The 21755-nt window shown below is 40.0% G+C and overlaps 1 protein-coding gene across 4 annotated transcripts in view; it reads left to right on the top strand.

Moving 5' to 3' along the window:
- The window catches only part of NKAIN2 (sodium/potassium transporting ATPase interacting 2), a 527111-nt gene that overhangs the window by 243356 nt on the left and 262000 nt on the right, over positions 1-21755 (top strand). The window lies entirely within an intron of this gene.

The raw sequence follows: 21755 nt of genomic DNA, 5'->3' as shown, positions 1-21755 counted from the left end.
GATAGCTTCTTCTGACTGATCAGCATCTTTGGTAGGGCTTAGGTTATCTCTAAAAAGCCATGGTGGATAAGGTTCCATACACAAATGCTGCAATTGCTATTTCAGCCATACCAGCAATTTTACTGAGCTAAACATATTATGATGGAAATCTTCCACAATGATTGAGCTATAGAATGCAAGAGGACTTGGCTTTCCCACAGTGCAAATTCATTATAGGTCCCTGATGCATTCCCAGTGCTTGACCTGCCTTTTAAATATGAATTGCAAGCCCTCAGGTCAAAGACGGTTTCAAGGTTGCTTCCAAGGTACGTATGGAGGAGTCATGCCCACTACTGTGAGAATGCCTGCCTGACCTCAGAACCCATGAGGCATAAATTTGTGGGTACCATGTGTACACAGAGCCTCCATGTAAAAAATTGGTCACACATAGCCCAAATCATGAAATTGACATGCCATTTATATTCTGGGAATCTATTTCAGGCCATCATACATAGATCCCATGCAAACATTTGGGCCAACAGGCATGGATGGTTCTTCTGAACAGGGAGGAAGAGTGTAACGCCATCATCCTTCTGCACATAGGAGGTTTTCAAAACTGCAGTGTATAGTGTGATGTGTCAGCTAAAAGATATTTTGCAGTACTATCAGCAATGACATCCTTGGTATAATACAGTAGCATTTCTCCAGTTCTTCTATATGATTGCTATCCCAGGTGGCCATTTTCATGCTTGTTACTGCAGGACCTGTGTCCTTTGTTAGCATTTCTATTGGAAAATATCTCATATTGTTCTGTCTTGGAAACCAAATTTAAAAAGAAACTGACTCCTTTCCTTATCCCTCCTAAACACTTATTACTTTCTTCATTGTCTGGAACTATTCTGCTTTATAAACGGCACTGCAAAACAGAATTCATGGAGGCGTTAAGTTGGAGGTCCCCTTAACAGTGATGAAGGTCCTTTTTTCTTTCTTCCTTGGAATAAGTCCTATGAATAACAACAGTGATTTGTCAGTTCTTGACATTTTTACAAGCAATGTCTTTCTGTACTAAATATATAGCACTTTGTACTGGATAAAGTACAGGTCAATGAACTATTTTGGTGATTCACAGATTACAGTCATTGTCACTCAAGAACAGGATGCATTCTACTAGTCTAGAAGGGCCTCTCGGGCGGCAGGGTGGGGAGACTTCCTTTAAGCAATGCAACAGAAATGGGATTTCTATACTTCATGCATCTAGTCTACTCTTAATTTTTTTTGTCATGATCCATGAATGTTTTGCATCTTTTGATTCACAGCTGCAGGCTGCTCATACCCTGGTGTGAAATACAAAAGCCCTTTTCCAATGTCCATGTGAAGTTCATTCACATGGAATAAATCCTATGGCGTGTGTCTTTACAGTGGCACCAGGGATACCCATTAATTAGGAAAGTTTGGTAGGGAGGCATTATATGGATGTATAGAGCCATCTACTTCAGATGCTATGACAGAGGTGGGGCCGACTGCCGCAAAACCACTCCTCCCTCCAAATAAATGCAGACATCTGAAAAGATTATGATTATGATGAGGTAACCCCGAGTTGGGGAGAGAGGAAGAAGCAACAAGAAAACAGCAATTGAAGGATACCCAGACGTGATGCCTTAAACAGATTTCAAGAGGAACAGAAGGGATGGATCCAAACCTGGGAAACCTGCCTGCTTGCCGATCCCCCACCATCTTGTGTACTGGGCCCATCATTATTATATTATGACTATGATTTATTTCATTTCTTTATTGCCCATGACCAAAGCTCTCTGGGCAATTTAGAACAATCCATACAAACAAGACAAAAATAAATATTATTAAATAAGCATTATTATTATTGCTTTCGCGATTGTTAATAATAAGTTTCTATTTTAGCTGTTTACAACAGCTAAAGCATACAGTGAAGAATGACCATGTGAAATTAAACCCCTGGGGTGTTTCATCTGCTCAAGTCCCTGAATAGCCAACAAAACTTTAAAGGACACATTAACCTGGCACAAAATGGGTGCCAGGCAGGCCACAGGAGGGTGGCTGTTCTATAGATGCGGCCACCACAGAGAAAGCCTCCCACCTTGATGGTGCTCTCTGAGCCTCCTTAGGAGATGACAACCAGAGAAAGGCCTGAGAAGTTGACATAGCATCCAAGTGGATTGTTGTTGGGACAGGCACTTTGACAAGCCCTGTTAGGCTCCATAGATTAAAACCAACACCTTGAATTAAGTCCACAAGCATACAGGCAGCCCATGCTAGTGGGCCAGAACTGGTCTTATATGCTTGGACCTACAGGTCCCAGTTAATAACCAGGCTTCTGCATTCTGCATGAGCTGCAGCTCCTGAACTACCTTCAAGGAGTGCTTCGCAGTTATCTAATTTAGAGATTACCAGAACAAAGTTTATTGAAGGCAGGTTTATCCATGTCCAGATAGAGGTGTACCTGAGCTGCCAAGTGAAGCTGGCAGAAGGCGCTACTGACACCATCAGAGCCAAAACTGAGAAAATTAAAAATAAATTAATAAAAACTGTGTCATCTGGAGCTGTTTCAGACTCTGAAGCAGCTCTGAATGGAATTTTGTTGTCTCTTTCCTTCTCTTCCTCCCTCCCTCACACACACACACACACACAGAGAGAGAGAGAGAGAGAGAGAGAGAGAGAGAGAGAGAGAGAGAGAGAGATTGATTGATTGATGGTCTCATGGAATATTAGTGCGGGCAAGGGTATCATGTACGGGGCTGCAGAAACCACATGGGGCCTCCTTTACCTTCAGGGAATCCCCACTCTGTGGAACATGAAGCACAATCCATCTCCCCTCCAAAATGGATCCAGCCTGATGCTGAAACTACTGCCTAGTAGGTTCTGCAACAAAACGGAGAACTGGCACTTTTCTTGACTCAGCACAATACTAGCTCTCCACTTTCTCCCTGCAGATATTCCCTTTTCTGCCACAAATCCCACTCAGATCCATTTACCTGGTAAATGAGTTCCAAAAAGTGAACATTCTTTTCTGAGATAAACCCTTGAAAATGGTACAATCAAAATTATTCATATGCTTTGAAATTGGCAAACTAGTAGATGCTTAGACGTACAAGGACAATTTCATTTCATGTGCAGCCTGGTCCCACAAGCCAGAGGTCTAAGAGCAGCTGTTCTTATCATGAACTGAATGGTCCTTTCACTGGTAGTGAAATAGACATCTGCGATGCTTGTCTCCTAGATAAGGAAATGGAAGTAGCATTTCTTGAGCTGCTCGTGACTCTAAGTTTATTCACTGAAGCAACTGTGCTTCCCCCTTTAAAATATAAATAACTTTGATTATGTTATAGCAGAGCCTCTTTATCCTATTAATGTTAGTTATGATTCAGAGAGCTTTGATAGTAATCTTTGGTTGTAGGTGCTTTTTCAAGCCTCTTAGATGAGAGAAGTAAGCAAACAAATCCTTGGCCTTCAACTGGAGATTAGCAGTTAAACTAGTCCCTTTCCTCTTAAAATGTAAGATGGTGCTTTAAATACTCCTGTGAAACTGTTGCTTGATTTTCAACTGTTGGTGTAGCTAATAAGGATTTGCAGGATAAGATTGTAAATTGTCTTAATACAGTTTAAGCTGAATCTAATACACATATTTGAAAATAAAATTTGCTGAGATCAGATTTATTTTGAAATAAATATTTCAGGATGGTGTATGGAGGAGGATTTCTTCAATGCCACAAGTTTCATTTTGATCTGTCCAGTCTATTTTTAGTATATCTTTCTTCCTTTTTGTCAAATATTAAGCCAATTTATTATTTATTGATTTAATTATACATATTTCTATTCTGTCTCATCTTCACCATCCAGTTAAAGTTCTAAAAATCCATTAATCTGGCATAAACTAGAATTTTGTACTCTACTGCTGGATTACATTCATTGCATTTTGTGGCTTATGTTACATGATAAATTTGAAATGTTACATTTCATTTGAAGGGATGGGAGATGTCCCTGAAGGCAGCTGGGCATGAGGTGTAAGAAGAAGCATGATCCAGCTACAACTGACTACTTTTAATTCTGAATCTTCTTCAGTAAGAAGGGGTGAGGGGAAGCAAGCTTTTCTCTCGACCATGTCACTTGTTGCCATTAATTAGTTTTTGTATTAACTATATTCTTTAAAGTGTTCCTGGATGGAATTTTCTGAATGCAATGAATGAGACTAGGAGAAAATCTGGTGGATAAACCTGGAAGTAGACAAACAAGGATGTCCTCAATTTTATTGCATATATAAAAATGCTGGGAAACAATTGAATGCAAAAGGAGAAGGTCAGGACAGCAGAGGTTGAGGTGGCTGGATGGGGTCACTGGAGAGGTGGGTGTGGGGTTGGGTATACTCCGGGGCATGGTGGAGGACAGGAGATCCTGGAGGAATATTGTCTGTGGGGTCATGAAGAGTCGGGCACAACTTTGCAACTGAACATAACATAACATATGGAGTAATGCCCAAGTGAATATGGTAATGGAAGAGAATGTTAGGGAGCAGTGATTATCTTTCCACTCTTTAACACCATAGTTCCTGAACTCTTGTCCTCAAAGGGAATGAATAGATCAGAGAGAAGTCTCTGCTACAGAAAGGCATTGTGAAACCTCAATTTCTACAAGACCCACTTCTTCAGAAGGAACTCAGGAGACATGTCCCTCACATCCATAGAAGTTTGCATTACTTTCCTCAGACTTTGAGAACTCAGGCCATGGGGAAGCAAGCATGCCACAGCAACTCCTATGTCACCTCAGCCTTCAATTGCCAAGACACATCAGAGCCCAAGTCAGCATGCTGGTGGAGCCAACCAGCTTGAATCAAGCAGCACTTATTTTTGGAAGTAAGCCTTGTTTGATCATTGGCAGAGCAAAATAGACAACTCTTATGTTCCATCTCCACAAGGAGCTTTCCATGGTGCTGCTCTCTTTTTGCTTTGCTTCATGAAAGATCTGACCTAATTTAACCTATTTTGCATGGGTTGTCCAGTTCTGCCATCATAGAACATCACCAGAAACCACCCAAAACCATACAATTAGTAAAACTGGCATGCAGACATACCAGCTGCAAATATGCACCCATTCAGAGGACAAAAGTGGGTTTCCCAGAAAGATGGCAGGACTTAAAAATACTTAAAAGAACATGCCAGCAGACACATATGCACGTGCTGCTAAAAATTTAATGTCAGAATTAAATGCTAAACACTCAAAACCCTGGGCTTACATGGACAATTTTGTTGTTTATTGGTTTGTTTTAAATCTCAGGTTCTTGTGATCCTTTGTGAATTTTGGAAAGTTTTTAACAAAAAGCAAAAACAAATGGATTTCTCTCCCATGCTGAGCTCTGAGTCACAGATATGGAGGTCACGGTATCTAGAATTACAACATTTAGGTGCCACTAATACTAGTACTACTTACCACATGATCAGAGATGGAGCTGTGACTAATAGCTCCCCCAACCCCAAATGTCACAGCACCATGTAGTTCCAGTCAAAGCCATCTTTGAGTAAGCATGAATGCCTGCAGGGGCAGGTCTTCACACATGCAGCTATACTTATGTAGGATTCTTGCAATGCTGAATATTTCACGATTGAGTTCTAAACTGTGCAAAAGTGAACATGAGCATGGGAAGGTCCCCCCACTGCAGGAGTCTGTGCTGTAGACATGCACGCCTTTTTGTGGATACGTGGTAACGCAACATCCAGTGGTGCAGCCTTTCAGTGCCACCCCATTCCTGCTTGCATGATGAGCGATACTAATGGCTGAGTATGGGTACTGGGTGTCGAGAAATACTGCTTTGCTAACTTGCTTTCACTTTGCTCTAAGGGGTATTTTGTGCTGTCCTCTCTCCATGAACTTATGCACCGTGTCCCCTGTAAATCTTCTTGTTATGATCCCCTTCAGTGCTTATTGTTTCAGCATATTGTTCGCTTTTCTGGTGGCCTGCAGGAAAACAGCAAATTACTTTTTTAAACTATCCTTGTTGTCATGAGTGCTATTACCAAGAAAGAAACATTTTACAGCTTGACACTGAAAAGCAAGATAAACAACATGCATGGTTGTAAAATGCAGCACTAAAGATGTTCCAAAATTCCAATTTCTCACCATTTCCATAGTTTACCTGTCAATTGTGCTATTTATTTAGAGATTTGTTTTATGGGTTATTGTCTATGCACAGGCCCAAATGATAAGGCTACACATATTCTTGTCAGATAAGCTCAACTGCAGATAATAAATAAATCTCAAATTTTAAGGTAATATGGATCTCAGTGAAGCAGTGTCTTCTGTTCTGTCAGTTCAGCAGATACTGAAGTTATAAATAGCAACCAACAAGACTCTTTCATGTGAGCATAATATTCCCCTAAACATCTTGATTATACTATTTTATGCATTCCATGGTTTTACATGGAGAGAGAGAGAGAGAGAGACTACTACCAAGACAGGATCTTTGCCTACAGGAGTTAGTTCTGGTGAAAAATCAGCCAGTCCCATAGTGCAGACATAGAATAATGAGCTCAAGGTCATGGAAGCCAGATTCCAGCTGAACATCAGGAACAACTTCCTGACTGTTAGAGCAGAAGGACAGTGGAAACAATTACCTGGGTAGGTTCTGGGTTCTTCCACACTGGAGGCATTCAAGATAATAATCGAATTGAATCAAAGGAAAGTTGGAAGTCGCTTATAAGGCCATTGAATCAACTTCCTGCTCTGCTTTCATAGGTAGTCACCCTTTCATATGCAGGCCCACACCTGTCTAGTTTAGAAAAAGTAACTCGACCTGCTAGGCTGATGCTTAGCTTTGCAGGCAGGTGATGCAGCTGCAGCTGGACAACCATATGAGAGGAATTGATTCACTTGGAATCCTCCACTGAAGGTTGGACCAGATTGCCTTCTTGGCCCCTTCCCACACTACTAATCCATGATTCTATGAGTCTAATTCTTCTTCATACCAGTTAGTGCCACTTGCATTGTTCATTGTTTCCTTTGTTTCAATACAGAGCCAACCCATTTCAAACTACTTCATTATGTGTTATTTAAGGAATGCATGTCTGTTTTGGCACCAGGTTGGAGCATATGTGTGTCCTGAAATTCCAGTTCAAAATTTACATTTACCTAAACTAAAATCTTAACATTTGTCCAAGAAGACATTTTTAGAATTAAGCGGTTCATTCTGGCCAAAACTGATATATAGAAATTAAATGTTTCGTAGTCCAGGGACCACTTTCAGACATTAATGTGTTAGCATGCATAGTTTAAGTAGTACATTTCCAAAACGCTTTAGAGCAAATATATGAATAGAAATTAGAGGAAAATATATTGGGGAAAAAATTCTACCCCCACCCTCAAATTATCAGCATATATTTATTTATTTAAGGTTTTTGTATGCTGTCCCAATTACTAAAAAAATGTCTCTGGGCAGCTTACAGAGAGCAAACAGAAACAGAACCCATAACAACAACCAAAAAAAAGTGCACTGCATCTAAAATAGGAATTAAAAACAAGAATAAAACCAGATTAATTATTAAAATACTGGGAAAATGAAAAGGTCTTCACCTGGCACCGAAAGGAATAGAGCGATGGCACCAGGCAAACCTCCCTGGGGAGTGATTCATAGTCGCTATTCCATATCTTGGTAATTTATTGCAATGGAAAATTGGAGGAAAGTGGACCATTTGCTGAAAGTAACTATCAAGCTTGTTTTAGGCATTCAGACTCCATATATGTCATTCTTTATTGGGAAATGAAGATATAATTATATTATTAGCACAATGCCATGTGACTGTTACAGAAGGTCAATGGTATTCAATATTTACTGCAGGGCTTCTATCATGTTAATAATTACAAAACCATTGCTCACCAACTTGTTTCTTATTTCTCATAAAAAGTATGTTTTTAAAATGTTATACTTTGTGTTGTTCGTGTATCTGATAAGACAGCATCTTACAACAGTGCTGTTATATAAACCACTAGTGGCAAAATGCTACAATACTTTTGTGTTGTTCTATTATACAAAAGAAGTATTTGGTGGAAGCATTACTAAAGACAGGTTTTGCTGAGATGCCCTTTCAGTTTCTGCTGCATTCATTTTCTCTGTGTAAATGTGAATGTCATGTGGCAAGGCAATTTTAAATCAGCTTTCTGATTTAAATCAGAGTGAATGTATAGAGCTGAGTGGATTCCCTCAAACATATACATATAAGATAATGGTACATTTTACTTTATTATGAAAACTTTATTTGTTCCAATAGAAAAGATAATGACTAATTGAAATGACATCAGATAGATGCACATATAATCCAGACTTAAAGTGCTTTCAGATGAGACATCCATGGAATTTTAGCAGGGGATCCAGATGATGTCATCTTCCACTTGTAAACCTCCAGTATTTTCCCACTGCTTCTTCAATCATTGAAGAAGCTGTAGGGAACCAGTTGAAGAGAAGAAGATTTCATGCTTATGTCGGCTGTGCAAGGAATCCTCTCTCTGGAAGCAGTCCCAGTAGATCTGCCAGAAAGCTCAATGTTTGTGCATTCTGTTGAATTCAGTTCCCTTAGGCTTTAGATTATGCTTTAGGCTGCAGTCATATTTCGGCAAGCAACCCACTGAAACCAGTATTCCCTATGGCAAATATATACACAGTAGCTTTGTGTTGGGGAACTAGGGCCAATCAAGACTTCTGACTGACACAGGATTCTCTTAACTACTGTCCACTACAATTCATGTTTGGTGTAGTTGCAACCAACTGTTTCTCAAAGCATGGCTGATATATCTTACTACACACACACACACACACACACACACTTGTTTCAGGGTCTCCTTGGCTCCCTTGTCACTTCTTGTTATTGCCCATGATCTTCTGATCCAGTAAAATCTTGTGATCTTGGCTTATGATACAAAGTTCCTAGAAAGGAACTGATAGTTTTGACCAGGTACTTTCACATGTAGGGGTAGAGTTGGGCTGGTGTCACAATGTGCATGACCACAAAAGGACCAGTGAAATAATCTGATCACAGAAGTCACACTCCCACCCCAGTTTCTACAGTCAGTACGATGTCCACATGAAGCCAGATGTATTGTTCACCCTGCACATTCCTCCACAATGTCGAACCAGGCATCACAACCAGTTCCCACCAAGACTTGATTCCTATTTTCTTCCCAAGTTTTAAGCAGATGGATCAGCTATGATAAAATACACACGTGCACACACCCCAGCTTCCAGTGGGGAGGAAAGACACAATTACTGACTTTGGTGGTCTCTGCAGCCTTCGGATGCTTTTTGGCAAGAAAGGTGGACACCATACTTGCCAGAACAGCATTCTCATCCTAGGAGGTTTCACAAGCACCAGAAATGGCACAACTATCTTCACCTTTGCCATGTATTTTTTCAAAGATGCCTGAGTCCTCTGTAAATAGAGATGCAAGCTTAGGCTGCCAGGCACAATGTATAATGAACTGCATAACTTTGATTATATGTATTAGCCATGGGCACCACTCCATTATGGCACTGCTGAGCTCAGTTGGAATGGTAGCAAGCCAGAGTGCAGGTTTCAGTACTGTAATACTGCAAATATTTGGCATAATTATAAAAGTTCTGTCCTATGGCTAATAAGTAACATGATTTACTGGTACATAATGCATTCTGAGGACTTATTAAGGTCATTCAATCTGTCAGAAAGCTTTGGAAATCATATCTTGCCCTGGTGCATCAGAGTTCTCATTTCCTGGCACAAATCTGTGCTAATATGCACCACCAGGACTCTGTGTTTGAGACTTTTCCCTTGCTTTAATCTCTTTTATTTCTTTAGTTTTGGCTTAATTGAAAGTTATCTCTATTTTAATTATGTACATGTGCCTGGAAGGCCCTTGAGTATTGGGCACACATTTCATTACAGTTAATAATGTTATTGCTGCTACTACTATTATTATTACTAGCCTTTAATAATATAAGAAATAGCATAATGGAAATTAAATCAATCTAAAGAAAGGAAAATGGGCCTGAATGGGTCTCCTGAGGTTACACATACCAGACATAATCTGTACAAGCAAGTTCTCATTTTATCAATACTTCAGTGGCCGCTCTGCTTTTAATGGAAAAAAGCAAGTTTTGACTGTTGCTTTTTCTCACTGCGGTCTTCTACAATATGGATCATGTAATATATTGGCCACATAAGTAACCCTACAGCTTGCAATCCAATTTTGATGGCAATTCTGTTGTTTCTTATACTTGGAGAATGTAACAAACTATGATTCACATAGTAGGATGGGGCACCATAAGCAATGACCTTCCTGCTCCCAGGAATGCTGTGTTCAAGCCCTGGAATATGTGGAGTTCATTAACCAAGCCACCCAGTGTCTTTCGTGGGCACATGGGGACCAGAACTTATCCCAAATCCAGGTCTGGTGTTCTAAACACTGTGCCCCATTGGCTCCCCATTATGCAGTTTTCTGTCTTCTCCTCCTTAAGGGGCTCTTAAGAGGGGTGGGAGACCCAAGAGGGTCACAACATGAAGTCAATATTGTCTGGATCATCAGTAAATCTCATCAATGAGACTGGACAATTGCATAATACAAGCCTTTGTTGGAGCAACTTTAAAATATACCAGCATCACAGGAAGAAAGGAACTTTTAATGCAGCTCTTGTTGGGATGACAGCTAATGAAATGTAGGCAAACTGGATGGTGCCTCTGGCTGCCACAAGCCGATCCTTGGATCAAATTAAGATTTGAGCTTCAAAGGCACAGAGGTCATTTTTCCTCCTCCTGAACATGACAAACCTTGTGAATCTTGGTAAATTCCTACCCAAAACAAAAAAGGACTCAAAGAAGATTCTCAACCATCTACAGTGACCAAATTCAACTATTTTCAACACATTTTATCAGCCAGCCATATAGCTATGCAGATGAAGAATCTGCCAGAAAAAAAGAGGTAGCAATCCTAACAAGGTTGAATATATAGGCTTTCAAACCTGTACTTTTAAAAACAAAGCTTTCAGAGTCTGGGAAGCAGATGGGTAAATCTGTCTACTGCAATTGCTCCCAGATTCAAATTCTTAAAAAAAAACCCAAAAACAAGCGAACACACACACACACACCCCACAAGTTTGTTTTGTTTTGCATATGGAAAACTTCACAAATGTGAACTTGATTTGAATCCATTTTGTGGGTGGGAGTCCGATAGATTCCCTGGGCTCAGGTCCCAGGACTTTGGCCTACTTTCTTGCGGCCATGAATCCAACTTCATGGCAAGCGTGTTGTGTATCTCCATGGTGCTCATCAGGAATCAAGTGGCATCCATCTCCCAGGCACATAATTTGCAGCCTTTGTATGTGCAGCACATGACATAGAAGAAGGTACCTGATTCCTCAGCCTGGGCTCTACAAGCACTTCCTCTCTGCTCAGTTTGCTTTTTAAGACAAGGTTGAATATGAGAAGAATCCACAAGCTGAAAAGCAATGGACTCCATGGAGCTTTGTCCCAGCATTAATTTCGATAAATTCTGACCAAATGCAATATTTATTTATCTATTTATTTATTTAGGGAACTTCTATGCCGCCCCATTCGCCAAAGCCTCGGGGCAGCTCACAATCATAAATAAATAACATAAAACAATATAATTTAACAGTATAAATTAAGTCGCCCTGGCCAAAGAATAAAATAAATAAATAAATAATATTAGCAATTAAAATAACGTTTGAACAAAAAGGTCTTCGCCTGGCGCCGAAAAACAAATAACAACGGCGCCAGGCGGACCTCTCTGGGGAGCACATTCCATAGATTGGGCGCCACCGCAGAGAAGGCCCTCCTCTTCCATTTGTATGTAGGCCACTGACTGGCAGCAGCACTCCAGGTCTTGGACCAAGGTGTTTGCCATCACCTGCTACTTGGTCATTGTACCTGGTGTTCCCAGGGAACTTCTGCAAGTCAGGTTTGTGCTCTTCCACAGGACTATGATCTTCCATGTTGCACTATATGTCAGGATTATTCCATGCAAATTGGGCTTGCATTGGGCTTCTTACATTTTAGAAGTACACTTAAAAATGTAATGTGTGAAGGAACATTGATCATTGAAAACAGACCTTTTTTCATTTCTGCAATCTTCTTGGCTTGACACAGGAAGCAGGAGGGTGAGAGGAGAGTTCACCAGGAGATTGATAATATTTTAACCGTTAATGAGGTATAGATGAAATATTCATATATACAGTAGAGAGCTCTATTATTCCATCTGCCCCAAATAGCCTGCTACTGACAGTTGTGTATGTCTTGGGACTGTCAGTGAGGAAAGTGGAAGTCATTTCTATTTAGCAATGTTAACATTTGGAATTGGAATTCAGCTCTTCGCAATATAACAGAAGAAACTATAATTAAATAGATGTGCAAATGGAGGGAGGGTGGGAGATTATGATCTATTTAAGAAATATCCACCAAACGGCAGTTTCAGGTCTTGTCAAGTTATCTGATGCCATATTTCTTTTGGAAATGTGCATAACTTTGCATGAAATAAGAAAAGGTTGGCTGTGGATAGAAATAACATTGATAGATGCCCAAGGCTGAGGTTCCAGTCATATCATGCAGATGGGAGTTTATACACATTCGCTTACCTGTCTTTACATTCTTGCACAAAACATGAGATGTGAACCAATAGCTGCCATGTGCAAAGAGTGCAACTTCTCTATACATGAAGCCCATGGAGCGATCTTTGGGAAGAGAGAAATTCACCTATTTTCTTGCGCTACTTAAAACAATAAAAACAAGAACATAACACCAACATTTAGCAGGCTAAATTCAAAAGATAAGCCTTTACACTTTTCTAATCATAGTACACATCCCATGGTTAATAGCAAGACAAGAGGAAGTATGCCCAAGATGAGGGTCTCTGTGAGTAAAATATTTCTGCTGCAAATATTAACACCCAAGCAGGTTTAATAATTTGTGTGTGTGCAGCCAGTTCATACTAAAAGTGACCAGTGATCAAAAATTATTGGAGATCACAGTTCATCACTTTTGTGAAGTTTTTTATTATTATAATTTAAAATCTTGTAAACCTTCCAGTGCAATAAATAAATAAACAAACAAACCTGCTCACCATGCATTTAAATATGCCAATTTCTGACCACATGACTCCACATTTAGCCCCGAGTAACAAAATCACACTTTATGTTAAATTAATTAATTGAATGTTTCTCTCACTGTGCTCTCGGTTAATATATTACATGTTTTTATCTATCTTGACTTGGGTGGGTATTTTATTGCTTTTATTGTTGATGTGCATGCCACCCTGAAGCCCACATTTTGTAGAACATTAAAATTTGGTACATTTTAATTTTAAAAAGACACTTTAAATTAAACAAATTAGCATGGTATTTTTTGCACGGACTTTACTAAATTGAGAAAATATGGTGTAGAGAAATTTCCTTCATATAACTGTTTCTATGAATTGTTTCTTTTGTACACCGAGGAATTATTTTATTTTATTAAGTTTTTATATGCCATCCAACACCAAAGTCTCTGGATGACTAAAAAAATGGCAGTGTATCTGAGAAATCTGGAGGCCTCACTTTGCTCCTGTCAAAGGTGTGTATAGTGCCTGCACAGGAACCTTATGAACTGGGAGGGAGAGGGAAAGACTATACATTGGAATACTGGTAGGGGCTGGAAAAAGTCAATTTGAAAGTCTGGAGATTTTAGCTAAGTGGAAAAGAGCAGCTGGGGAAAGCCAGATAAGGAATGAACTGTTGGCAGTTCAGTTAGTCTGTTGTTTGCCTGAATCAAAGAAGGTCTCTTGTTTGGTGATATTTCATAAGGACAAAGTGGAGGAGGAAGGTAATGGCTAAGGTGTGAATATTCAGTTGTTGTTGTTTTTCTCTGTGGGATAACATTATTTGGCCAGCAAAGATCAGATGTAGGAAGCAGAAGGCTAGGAGGTTGCTCCAAGATCTTGCCTGAAGAAGGTTAAGTAGCAAGCAGTGGGGAAAAGTAACTTGCACATCCACCTCCCTCTAAATCAAATTTACTCAAGTTTTTCTAATTCATGTTTGCAGAACAAGGTTGAAGTGGGGGAACACCTCTGCCAGATCCTAACCCTTTTCAACAAGCAACCCTCGAGATTAAGATTACCCTGTAAATCACATTAACTCTTTATCAGTCAGCAAGTTGATAAAAGTGCTTTGCTTTGGTTGCTTAAGCCTCAAAGTAAAATCCAAACAGTTTAAAATATTCTACTAGATTTTTCAATGAAAAATCTGTTTGTACAACAGCATGTTTGTTGAAACTATGACAGGAGAGTGAGATCACATCCATTATGTCTATTCCAGGCCTTATTGTATCCATCTAGTCTTCTGAATGGAATTTGCATATAATCAGAAGCACTGTCTTCATGGATCCTGATCTCACAGAGCCTACCTACATATTTGTCTGTGCAACCTATAACTGTAATCCAGAAGTATGAGGATTATCATCATCTAAAGGGTTTTTTTCAGAACTCAGTAGCCCCTGCTTCAGAAGGGATGCATTTATAAAAGATACAAATAATAAAATTCAGTCTTGAAAACATTTGAAGTGCAATCGCAAGGAGTTGCCACTTTATAGATAGAGTATGTGGTGGAGAAGTGGATTTTTGCCTCCCCATCCCCGGGAATCCAGAACCAATCACACACTCGAAATGTTGGCCAGGAGCTGATTTGTATTCACTTTAGGTTGGCAATTGGAGGTGTGAGGGAGCATCTAGAGACCAACTCAGAATCATGTATGAAGTCTGGAAGGGAACTCTTTGTAGATAGCACCTTGGCCTGAGGTTGAAATATAGTAGCTGCTATAAGAGAAGCAATCACTTGGATGCATCTTTTGTCTCTATCTGTACAAATAAACTTCCTTTGTTTTACTGTAAACCTTGTTGTCCAGGTGAATAACTAAGAGGAGGAACACACATATCTTTGGAAATACCCTCAAAGAAATAACATTTCAGATCAGCAACCTGTTAGCTTGAGTCTGTTGAGCCCACAGGCTTGTGATAAGAGGGTGAATGCCCTGGACAGATGTGGGACTCTTTGTCAAACTTGGAAGAGGAACCTGAATGTACGAGGCTGAGCATCTTCTGTGTATTTTTGGTGGATACCTGAGGGAACATAGAAATTAGTGGTATCTAAACTAGAGAATCAGGGTGGTGTGGTGGTTAGAGTGTGGGCCTGGGGATGCAGTCTAGTCCTCACTTGGTTGTGAAGCTCACTGGGTTACTTTCGGTGAGTCATAGATGCTCAGCACAGCCTACCTCACAATGTTGTTGCTCAGCACAGCCTACCTCACAATGTTGTTGCTGTTATGAAGAAAAGATTGAAAGCAGGAGGAGGAGATTTATGTAAGCCACCTTGAGTTCCATGAAAGGGAAAAAAAGGCAGGGTATAAATATACTGACAAAACAAAAACATATTAGTTAATATAGATCTGGTTTTTGGAATTGAGTGTAAAGAGTTATAGCTCAAGTAGTGCACCTACATCCTGTGTCTTCCAGAAGTATTCACACATCCCTTGACTTTTGCTATGTAAAACCTGCAATTGAAATTTATTTAATTGGCATTGTCGCTATCTGATATAAACAAGGCACTCAATTCTGTGAAGGGGTAAAATATTTCCAGTTTTGCTACAAATAATGGCAAACATTGCATGATCAGATGTACAAAGCTGATAAAGACTCACAGCTGTAATTGCTATGAGCCAGAGGAGCGTCTATCAAGCACTGAGTCAAGGGAATACATGTTTATGCAATGAACAAGTGCTAGTTTGTTGTTGTGCACTTAGCTTTTGTGTCAGAAAAACATCCGTGGCACCTTCACAGCCTTGAGTATCTTGTCAGCATCACGTGGTAACAATCTGAGTTACATCCTGTTCAGTTGCATGTAGTAACTCTGAAACAGAGGGGCATGTGGATCTTGTGGATTCACATCCTTTCCCAATCCTTTTATTCTCAATCCCTCTGAAAAGCCCCTTTCCTACCCTTCCAACCCCTAAACTGCAGCACAATCTTGGAGGAAAATGCAGCACAGAACTTACTGTAGTAGTTATGAGAGATGACAAGGGCAAATGGCCATTCAGATTTCTCTCCTGTGGTTGTACCAGGATACAGGTTCAAGAGTGGATATCTGCTCTGTCCTGTGGTTTTTGGGAAGTTCTTCCAGGGTCCATAGGATTGCTCTGGAAAGGACTGAGATGGATTCTTGCAGTTTGAGAATTAATATCTTTGGTTGTTTAGCTTTGCCTTGGAGAATAAAGGAAGGCCTAGTTTTAAACATTTGGTTCTAGTATTTATATAATTTGCATAGTTTTTTTTAACACTGTCACCTCTACAGGTAGGTGATAAATTACACATACGGACACCATTTGGAGAATTGCAGGCTAATTTCACACCTTTTAGCTACAATTAAGTGCTTGCTTCTTGAATGCTTAACTGAAATATATCCCAGGTAGCAATTCATATTTAAAAAGACTCTTGGCTGGCATAACTATGGGATACTTCACCAGTTATATATCTTAGCACTGGAAAGATGTACAAGGTCTATAAAATCAAGACCCAGGCCTGTGGCAAAATGTTTCCAACACTGGCACCCCACTGCCTCTTTTTATAGAATAAATTGCTTGAGTTTTATTTCTAGTTCCAGCTGCCCTTCCAATTAAATCTAATTGGACTAACTCATGATTAGTTGATCCAGGTTTATTCTCAGAACAATTTTGCCAAGCATCTCTAGTTTTTGCCAGAAGTAAATCCCACAGAGGACTTCCTCTTTTGAAAGACAACTTGATGAAGAAATGTGTAGGTTTGTGCCAAATGTGTGCGAGGTTCCATTTTTTGTCTCAACATGTGCATAATTGATGAGCAAGAACCTTTTATTAAACATTTAACCAAATAATGACATAAATAACCATAGCAATCAAAATGTGATTCTCTGTTTTTCGTGTAGACCTGGGAACTAAGCACAGCTCATCTGTACTGCGCCAGTGAACTGTTCCATGACTCCAATCCACACATGAGTCCATAGATATGCATGTCAAAGAAGTGCTGAACCCCAGAAACAAGGAGCACGTCACTCCTAAGCTGCTTGGAACCAATAGTGGGTGAGGGCTGCTGGAGGTTATCCATTGAAATGCTACCACAGTAGGATTTTGGACTAGATGGACTTTTGGTTCGGTCTAGCAGGGCTCTTCTGATGCCCTTGTGTGACCAGTGAACAGACTGAGCTGAAGCTTTGGCAGAGTGTCTGTGCACTTCCTATGAAACTCTAGGTAGGACCACAGGGAGCCCCTCACTGGTCTCCTTGGCTGGTGTAGACCCTCAGCCAGCCCATAGCTATGGTCATGCTGCGTGGGAATGACGAGAATTGCAATCTAGGTTGGAGAAACATACCCTGCAAAATGCACACTCTGCCAGTGCTCTGGCTCATTTAGGATTTTGGTCACACAACCTCAGGATTATGTGGCTCCCTTGCTTCTAAGCCTCAGGACCTTCCATGAGAAGTGTTGCATGAATCAATAGTTGGGAAACTTACAGTAAACAACAATACTCATTGGTTATTTCTGCCCAGTTCATTTCAATATTCATTAGGTAGATTTATCATAGTTACCTGTACAGAAGAGCATGTTCCTTCCGGTTTGTATTCACAATTACTTCATTTTTTCCTAGCTGTTTCCTAGATAAACCTCAGGGGATTTTTCCTTGTGTGTGTGTGTGTGTGTGTGTGTGTGTGTGTGTGTCTGTGTCTGTGTGTGTGTGTGTATGTATTTTACTGTAGAGAACTATTGGCTCTTTTTTTATTTTATTTTTTATTTATTTTTCGATTTATATCCTGCCTTTTTTCCTACAAAGGGCTCAAGGCAGCTTACATCTCCTCCTCCATCTTATCCCCACAACAACAACCCTGTGAGGTAGGTTGGGCTGAGAGCCTGTGACTGGCCCAAAGTCACCCAGTTGGCTCCATGGCTGAGCGGGGACTTGAAAAGCCAGCAATTCTTTTGTCTGGATTCAAGAAAGTTTAAAAAGAATCAGCTGATTGATCAGCTGATGAGGCAAATCCTTAAGACTCAGCTGTTTTTGCACATCGTCCCAATCATCCATTGTCACTAAAATGCATGTGATGTGCCTTATGTTTAATATATTTGTATGCATTAAAATTAATGTATATATAATTCATACAGAAATTTAGTAACTGTGCTAACTATGGTATACAGCAATTGCATGTGTGCTGTATTCATTAATTGGTAATACTAGTACTACAAATACATTGTAGTTTTCAATGCCTATTGAGTCAATTTATTGTTTTGGTTAAACTCCAGTTGGGTTCTAAAGATGTTGCCTCCAAAAAGACATGGCTAGCCTACTTCCCGCAACTCAGTAGGAAAAGGGTTGTGAGGGTTGTATCTGAATGCGAAGCTGTGATTATCAAAAGTAAAGAAAGTAGAAACTTTGCTAGGAATGCAATTGATTGTCGCTTGTTGCTTCCTTCTCTTGTGTGGCCTATCACAATGCGCACTGTTGTTTCCTTTTAAGTGTGCAGGGGAGCAGATTTTGAAGATGGTATTGCATCAATGCCAAACCACTCCCATCTTCACTGGCAATTGTTGTGGAATATAGTCTTTAGACATATGTCCCAGCGTACGCATCAGATACATCCTATTACAGGGCCTTTGCCTGGTTGCAGTGCCTCTTGGCAGAGGGGGCCCAGTGATAAACACAAAGGTCTCTCTGAAGACAGAAAATGTATTGAACACGAAAGAATCAATATATACACAATATTATTCTTGGGAATTGCCTAGTTGGTAGAATGAACTATATAAACTCTGGAATGGATTCAGTCATTTCATAATTACAATACTCATTTATAAATTGCAAATACAAACTACAAATACTGTAATCTGAGGGGCACAGACTAGGACACCTCTGCACTTCTGCACCTCTGTAGCACCACTGGGCAAAGGGTTCTGGCAAGGTGCAGGCAGAACTGTTTTCCATGGCTTCAGTAGAGCAAGCCTTGACTTGTTCCATTTCTGGTTAAGTGTCTTAATGTGTTCATACAATGTGCTGTCAATACTGGCACGGTCTGTGCATGATCTTGCACCAAATAGCTTGCTATCAGACTGGACATCCAGATGACACACTGCCTATTAGGTGCAAGTATATCTGTATGTATAGTTTGCACAAATATGTGGTGTTTCTTCATGAAAAGGATAACTTGATAAGCTTTTTAGGTTGGGGCTCTGTGTGTGTCCAAGTGAGTGTGTGCATGTTTATGCGGATAGGGAGATATTAACATCAATCTAACTTCCGCACTTCAAGACTACAAGATATGTTAGCCACAATGCAGTTGTCTCTTATAGTAATACGTACCACTGTAAATGTACATAGCACCAATGAATTTATTACTGCTATGTTTGATTCATACCTTATCCTAGTTTTTTACCATATTATATATGTGTACATTGCTACAGTATGCATTTAAGGTTTTGATAGTATCCTGCAAAATTCATCTGTTTTAAAGTAGGCCACAGTAATATGAGTTTGACATTGCATGTATAAATAAATGGTGTCTAAGGTACAGCTACTGTTTGTTTATCCAGCTTCCAATTACTGGCTTCTTAGGATTGTGTGACATTGTGAGTGCAGAACAGATATGAGAAACACATTTGCTGTTTCCTTCAAGTGAAATTAGTTTTCATGAAAGAAACCAGGTGGGGGCATTAGAAATGAATCATGGATGTGTTAACAGAGAAAGCCCCCACCCCCCCTTGGTCTCCAACATATGTATCCAAAGCTTGGTGAGTAAAGAGAAACACTACTTTAGATTTCCTTCCCAGTGTTCATTTATGCAAACCCTCCATGACCAAATAGTTCAATCTTTGGCCTATCTGCCACATCCAATCTCATCACAGTAGTTTCTGCAACAGAACTCATTACACTGGCAAAAGTGCCTTATAAAATTCTAAGTCAACAAATTGTGAAAGTGATTTGCCATATAACAGCATCTTCCTTTTTGCAACCATATCCATTATATGCCAATTGTGTTTATTTTATGTATTTTCATTTCTGTTACCTCTCGTCCCTATTGTTGCCTTTTTATTTCCAGTGGAAATATTTTAAATGAAGTTTTCTTTCTGGATAGCTGCTCATTATTGAAATGCATTGTAGAGGTTACGATTCTGGATCAGCCAATCATACATTTCCCCCCTTTGTAATAATTGTTGAATAAATAGACAATTTTTGACATACCATGAGACATAGGTCATTGTAATCATGACCTTTAGTATATATGAATTATTTTGGGTTCAGCTTAAATAAGAGGTGTTATGCAATTAGACTTTTAAAGACTGTGCATGTTGTAAACTGACATGCAAAGGATTTGATGAAGCTTTACGCATAATCATATCAGTCAAGCCTTTTTGTGATGTTTTATCAATGCACATTAACTGCACATAACCCTCAGAAATTGCAGTGTTCCAGCTTTAAAAAGTTCAGTTGGTTGCACCATGTTATATCCATGAGCAAGAAGGGAAAGTTGTATTGCCATGTGACATACATGTTGTGTTTAACACCCAATTTATATATAGGGATGGAAAGATATGGCCAATTTTTGACTGCTGTTCTAGTAGCGAGATCCTGTGTAGACATCAGGGAGCTATAGGATAATTCAGATTCCCAGATCCACCGCTGGAGACATAGTTCTGCCCTCAGGGCTGCTGATTTGTGCTCCAGTCCCGTAAACCCTCTCCAGCCAGTATCAAAAGACCCATCCATTTGATTTCCTCAGCTCGGCACTCCAGACTCCAGCCTGCTTTCTCTCTGCCCTCACATGGTGTTTGCAGGGCCATCCAGCAGGAAGTGGGTCCAAGTAAGTCTGTGGGGCTGGCCTGTGCACACACTGCCTGCATGTCCACCACGCAACATGATTTCTGCTCCAACACATGTGACTTGCAGGCCTTGTGTTCTTTGCGTACTTCCCAACAAAGAAGCCACTAGCATTTGTAGCAAGTTCACAAACTTGAAAGATTGATTTACTTCCTAGCCAGGGAAAGAAGGAAAGAATCCATCTGAATTAGTGGGTGACATACAAAAGGATCCCTTAAGAGGGCAGGGTCTCACATATACCACTCCTCTCAAAATGGATCCTACAACACCCCAAACATGCAAATTTGTAAGGAACTTAGGGTATAATGGGTGCCTCTGTTGCTATGAGAAAAGCTAAACCCCCTGTGTGTCAAAGGCCCAGCTTCACAGACAGGCTAAATTCCTTCACAGCCCTAGCAACAGGCTGCTGACCAAAGTCCATAGCAATAAGCCTTTCATTACTCTTCTCTAAGGATGTATATGACTTCTGTTTGCAGGGTGAAATTTTGACAGATGTTGCTGGTTTGGTCCTGGCAAATTTTGCACCATTTTCCCCAGCTGGAATTGACATGATCTGTAGTAAGTTGATCCAAGAGGCAGTTTATACTCTTCTCCTGCAATTGGGCCACCCAGAGATTGGAGACAGGGAAGGGGCATGTCTGTGTGAGATTCAGTTATTTTTCTAAACTAAGCCTGAGCTTTGGACAAGACTATTCTATTTGACAAAGAAGAGACAATTATATGTTGCAATGCTTTGCTTATTTTTTATCACTAAGCATCTACCAATGGTGCTCATTAGAAGAACAGTAGCAATTAATGTGCTTCCAAAGAAATAAAATGCCAGAAACAAAAGTACAAACCCTCAACTGAGTCTG

Source organism: Varanus komodoensis, unplaced genomic scaffold, assembly GCF_004798865.1.
Source record: "Varanus komodoensis strain SLA01 unplaced genomic scaffold, ASM479886v1 scaffold1, whole genome shotgun sequence".
Classification (NCBI taxonomy): Eukaryota; Metazoa; Chordata; class Lepidosauria; order Squamata; family Varanidae; genus Varanus; species Varanus komodoensis.
This window is presented reverse-complemented; position numbering and strand designations above follow the sequence as displayed.